The following is a 6,530-nucleotide window of genomic DNA, read 5'->3' as shown; positions in this document are numbered from 1 at the left end:
CCTTCTGCTGCCGCTGCTTGATAGGCTCACTACAACTCTGCTGTGGCCTCTGGTCTGTGGTGGCCAGCCATGAACCCTGAATCTGGCGCCTTCGGGCAGCTGAGAGGCACTCCCACTGTGGGAGTGCACTGACCGACCACCAGGGGAGCTCCTGCATTGAGCGTCTGTCCCCTGGTGGTCAGTGTGCATCATAGCGACCGGTCGACCAGTGGAATGGTCAACTGGATGCTGGTCACTTAGGTTTTTATATATCTAGATGACTGATGGCTGGAGAAATAAGGAAAGATTTCATAGAAGTGGCATTAAAATGGACTGAAGATAATCAGAAAATATACTCAGGGCTAACCGAATCGAATCTGAAATTCTAGAAACTTTATCAGGAAAATGTCAACTACTGGGACATGCCTAACCTACATTTTACATTGCAAATCTGGGACCAAAGTCTGACCTCCAAGAAGTTGACCTTTAGAGGGACACAAATAGACTACTTCAGAGAATTGACTAATTATTAGGTCTCATCTAAGTTAAAAACAAAATGTTAGTGGGGGCTTTAATTTTGGAAATATTTTCTCATCTTTAATTGAAATAATTAATACGTTTTCTTCTGGCAAAGACTGTGTCATCCAGAAGTTTTTGTTTCCCAAAGCACATTTTAGTGAGTTTTGTGCGACTAAAATGAAAGTGGAAGTGGAAATGCAATCCTCGTTCAAGACAGAGTATAATTTTTATCACAAAATTTCAGAAAATATCACTTTAATTGTTTTTCAATACACTCATAATTCCAAAAGGTGAGATTTTAGTACAGATATTAGCAGCATCACTACTTATAAATCAAATGAAAAATAACCTCTGCTTCTGATTCACTTGTCAGACTTTGGCAAATTTATTAGCATCTCTTAATTATGGAAGAGCAAATTCAAAAGCATATAAGAAAAATTCATGCTGAGAATTCAAAGATCTATCACTCAGTGAATATTTTATTTAATTGTTATCCAGGTATAGGTTTTTCAATAATGTTTCCTTCCCATTCTTCTCCAGGGAATTCTTATAGTTGACAGTAGCAGAAACCGATCTGTAGCTTTCATAATAGCATTTAATAAAACATGAAAACTCCTAGAAATGTCCTAGAAGCAGATATGCCACCTGCATACAAAAATGGGTTGATTCTATGTGAAAAATGTACTTTAAGTTCAGACATTCAGCAAATGTCTTCCCATATGTTAATTTTCTAGTACAAACTACCATCTCTTTTATACAGTTTTTATTGATCCCTTTCAGCTACCAGGAAAATTGTCACCCTGAAAATTTTAAAAATATTTTTAAAAGATATAAGATAAAATACAAAAATCATATTAACTCCATCTTACCACTCAATAGAACCACCCAATCCACCTAAATGTCCAACTCTCTAGCAACATGGGGTTCTCTCTTTCCCAAACATGCAAGTCTTACACACTCTCAGACCATACCTGTTCAATCTTTTGAGATGATGCTCAAATGTCATTTGTTCTGAAAAATTTCCTCTGCCCACCAGAACAATGGAGCCCTGCTTCCTCTGTTCTCACAGGATTATGCACAAAGTTTTTCCTTAAACCTTTTCTTTTGTTGTAATATTCTTGAAGGCAGTGGACATGTATTACTCAACTTAGCATTTCTCATGTCTATTACCATGGCTGAAACATAATACAAGCTTAGAAGTTTGAAAAATTAGTTATTTAATGAATTAATTACAATCAAGATATGGATATAGTAATCAGTGGTAGGTACTTTCATAAACAGATAGCTCTCTGTCGTCATTTCTATTAGTGCTGCAAGATCTGACACAAATGGATTAGTTGGACCTGGAGAGTTTGATCTATAGGTTGCAGCTTTGAAAGGCATCCCTATGCTTAACACTATTTTTCAGAGAGTTGCCCATGTACAGTAGTCAATGAAGTAATAGAATATATGTATTTCCAGTAAGATAAGTATTGTTGAAAGGCATACATGTGTCAACAAATCGAAAACTTACTGCATTATTCCATACTTAAGCTTTGGCTAATGTAAAAGAAGATTTAGGGAGTCTCACTCGAGGTTGCCTGTATCAGTCTTTTACTTTGGTGCTTTTGAGGCTAAAAACCCTATTTTCAAGGAGTCTTTTCTGACCTTTTAAATATTTCCCTCTCATAATGTGCTGGGAGTTTGGGAAGGGCAATATTTCAGACTCAGGATTAGCTGTAGGTCTTGCCATCTGTACATAATGACTTTTGGATAAAGTTTTCCATGACTTGAGTCTGTAGTAAATTAAGAAACTTCCTAGCTATATTAAATCATATTGAGACCCACTTGCAAGTTTATTCCTCCAATGTGTCTGAATACATGTAGTTTTGTTCAAAATTCACACATTCAATTATTGCTGGAGCATGGTGAGGTCATCCATTGGTCATTTAACAAATATTTTGATTCCCCTATAATTTATCAGATATTGGGTCTACACCAGATATACAGTGATGTGAGGGCCTGACACAGTTAGTCTCTGCCATCGTACTGTTTTACAGTATATTGGGGAAAACAGCACATATTTATTAGGCATCCATTATTCACTCAAAACTCTTCTTAGCAAACAGGGTGATTTAAAAAAATAAAGAGGTATATAGCATACTATAATGCCCTCAAGGAGATTGCAATTTGAAGGAAAGGTGAATAAAGACACTTATTCTCATTGGTCAAGTAAGGAATAATTGTATGCATTGTGTGATTCCTGGAACAGCCTCATCAACGTTTTGTATCTTTCCCCAAATTCCTGGTATATGTAAAACTCCACTTCTGTTCACTAAATAGAATGTTCCTCTGGGGTGTTACTCTTTACACAAACCTGTAAATATCTATTTGAGTCTGTTTTCACCATTTCAGACTATACTATGAAACAACATCATGTCTGAGTCATGATGGCAATACAGGGGATGTATAAAGATGTCTCACAATTCTATTTATAATTATGTAATCATGATTAGAACACAAAAGGATAAAGGTGGTATCAGCCTATGAATTAAGAATTTTCTTATTCTGTGTGTTGTTATTTTCTCTCCCCTTTAAAATAGAAATACAGGCTAACTATTGTTAAGAACTTGGAGAATGAAAATATTTTATTTAAAATGTAATAGATATCATTTTGTTTGGGTAAGCACTAATTAGAAGGATACATGTTTGACATATGATCTTGCCATATCTTGTTTTTCTATCTAAACTAAACTAACTAGACAATGAAACTTGAGTTTTCCATTTATGTTTCAATGAACTTTTGAGGGGAGGTATTAGTGAGAAAATAGAGCTACCCAATGGGATGGAACAGTGAAGAAGACTATTTGCAGAGGGCCCTAAACAGGAGATAAAGTTGCTGTGGTACATATTCTAATTCTTTTTTAAAAGAAATGGAACACATTTGTTTGAACAGGAATAAATCAATGTTCTAGATATTAAAAAAATTTACACAATATAATAGAATCAGGGCTGGATAGGATTTTTAGGTCAATCAGCCGATCCTTCTTTCTTTCCTACTTGATTCTGGGACATGTTTGAGGTCAGAATTTTTTGCTTTTTTAAAATTTTTATTATTATTGTTGAAAGTATTACAGATATCCCCCTTTTCCTTCCATTGATCCCCTCCTCTGCACTCATGCCAGGCCTTCAAGGCACTATAGTCTGTGTCTATGGGATATGCATATATGCTTATAAATTATTTGGTTAATGTCTTCCCATCCACCACTTTCCCTCTGAGAATGACAGTCTGTTACATGCTTCCAGGGGAGAATTATGGTAAACAAAATAAGCCAGTCAAAGACAAGTATCACATGATCTCACTCATATGTGGAATCTAATGAACAAAATAAAGTTATGAACAAAATAGATACAGGGACACGGAAGCATATTTTATTTATGTAGATGATACTTTGAGTTTTAATTTGACCCCATCTTGAATTCTCCTATAAAAACAAGCAAGAAAACAAAATTGGCCCAGCAAGCATGGCTCAGTGGTTGAGTGTCAACCTATGAACCAGGAGGTCACGGTTCAATTCCTGGTCAGGACACATGCAACCATTGCAGGCTTGATCCTCAGTGTGCGGTGTGCAGGAAGCAGCCAATCAGTGATTCTCTATCATCATTGATTTTTGTACCTTTCTCTTCCTCTCCCTTCCTCTTTGAAATATATATATATTTCCTCATCTGAGCATGTTTTTCCATTGATTTTTAGAGAGAGTGGAAGAGAGAGGGAAAGACAGAGAGAAACATTGATGTGAGAGAAATACATTGATTGGTTGCCTCCTGTACAAGCTCCGAGCAGGGCCCTGGCTGGGAGAAGCCTGCAACTGAGGTACCTGCACTTGACCATAATCAAACCAGGGATCCTTTGGTCCACAGGCCAATGCTCTATCTACTGAGCCAAACTGGCTAGGGCAATAAAACATATTTTTTTTAAAAAGAAAACGAAATGGGGTGAGGAGGGCAGAAGGCAACAGTGAATGGTAGCCTAGGAAAAGTCAACAATGTAATATCCATTCCCTGACACATGAGTCCCGAGGAAGTTTACTCCATTTATAAAAATTGTCTATTTGGGGAAGAGAATAGGAATTAAGGGGATGGAGAGGTGGTAATATTGGTCTTTTTTTTTGGCTCTTGCACCTCATTAATAATTTTTCACACTTTTATTTTCTAGTAATTGACTTTAAAAAGTGCTTACAGTTTTACTGTGGATGGACTTGGGAAAATTGAAATAGACCCCCTATAAATTAGTGAGTTTGATAACAGAAAACAATCCAAATATGGTAGATAACCTGTCATCTTATGCATTTTTTCTAGAAGCTATTATAAAAGTGACATCTTCTCTGCAGCATTTTTTAATTAGAATGCAGACCCATTTCAATCTCATAGCTTGTACCTGGAAAAATATTCACTCTAGAGACAGTAGCCAGGTTTTTTTTGTGTGTGTGTTAAGAGTTCTCTTCAGTAAATAAATTGTTTAGCTGATATAGACAAAAATCTGAAAACAGAAAATCCTTGGTGCTTATTTGTTTAACTAGAACTTCTGTGTTCACCCATATAGTGCAGCTCCCCTATTTTGGAAAACACCATTTACCTCTCCAAGTCTCCAAAACATTTGCTCTGATTGGTTTTTGACCCATATGAGTTCTGGGAATCTGGTTAGACTTTTCCTGTTCTCTGAACCTAACCATGTGCTTCCTTCTCCTATAATCCCCAGGCCCTTCATCTTTGTAATCGTGAGTGTGACAAATTCATGGGTAAAGGCAAAAGGAACTCAGTATCTTCCAAATCACTTTTGGGTTGACTTTATGATATACTAGTTTCTACTAAATAGAAAGTCATGGTGTTGTCAATTTGACAAGTAAAAGTAATTTTTTTTTCAGTTTGGATGTCAGTGAATAACAAATTACTTTTTTTTGCCTTTCAAGTACCTATGCAAAATAAAAAGCAATTTGTTTTTGTAACATTTAGAATCTAAATAGGATAGAAATATTTTCTTTAATGTGCAAATATCATAGCACTGTTAAATCAAAGTGCTTTATGAAGGAAAGTCTTTTAAGTTAATTTATCTATTTATTTTTACTTCTATTTCTAGCATTAACTGGGAGTTACAGATCTTGAAATAAAATTACCTTACAGATTTTCATTAACTTCCTGAGCACACATCAAAGTATGCCATTAGCAATAGTTTATAAATACATAGGTTATAAAACATTTGCAAAGAGGAGAAAAGTTTTCCTAAATAAAATAGAACACTTTAATTGAGACATTGGCATTGATTCTCATTACTGAAAAATGTTGATTCTCAATTGAAAATATTAGTCAAGACATTTTTACTGTTTACCTTTGTTACAAAAATCTTCCATTAAAAATGAAGACTGATGATAACAAAGTAAGTCTTTGGAAGGAAAGGTTTTGTGTATTTTAATAAATAATAAAGTTACACCCTACTGGATAGTATGAAATTTCTACAATAAAATATCACAAGTATGATTGGGCAATATCAGATCCCTCATTTTACCAGCTGTTGCTTTTTATTTAATGTATTTTTATTAATTTTATATAAAATGAATTTATTAATTGGTACATAGCTACCCAGAAAAAATTTTCTTTCTTAAAAATATTTTTAATTTTTAGGGGAAGAGGATGGGAGAGAAAAAAACAATGTCAGAACAAAATATCAATTGGCTTCCTCTTGCACATGGCCTACCAGTGATCAAGCTTGCAACACAGGCATGTGCCCTGTCAGAATTTAACTGGCAACCTTTTGGTGCATGGGACATTGCCAAACTACCAGAGCCACATGGGCCAGGGCCAGAAATAATTTTTTTTTTTTTTTTTACCAATTATGTATGAAAGAACAATCAAAATTTGTTCTCATCTCATATAACATCTAGTAACGCAGGAAACAGTCCTTTTATCTAATCTAATAAAAGAGAAACATGCAAATTGACCACACCTTGGCTATGCCCAAAGCCATGCCCACCAGCCAATCAGAATGATTATTGTTG

Source organism: Myotis davidii, unplaced genomic scaffold, assembly GCF_000327345.1.
Source record: "Myotis davidii unplaced genomic scaffold, ASM32734v1 scaffold1075, whole genome shotgun sequence".
Lineage (NCBI taxonomy): Eukaryota > Metazoa > Chordata > Mammalia > Chiroptera > Vespertilionidae > Myotis > Myotis davidii.
The sequence above is the reverse complement of the archived record's forward strand: the minus strand, read 5'-3'. Positions refer to the sequence as shown.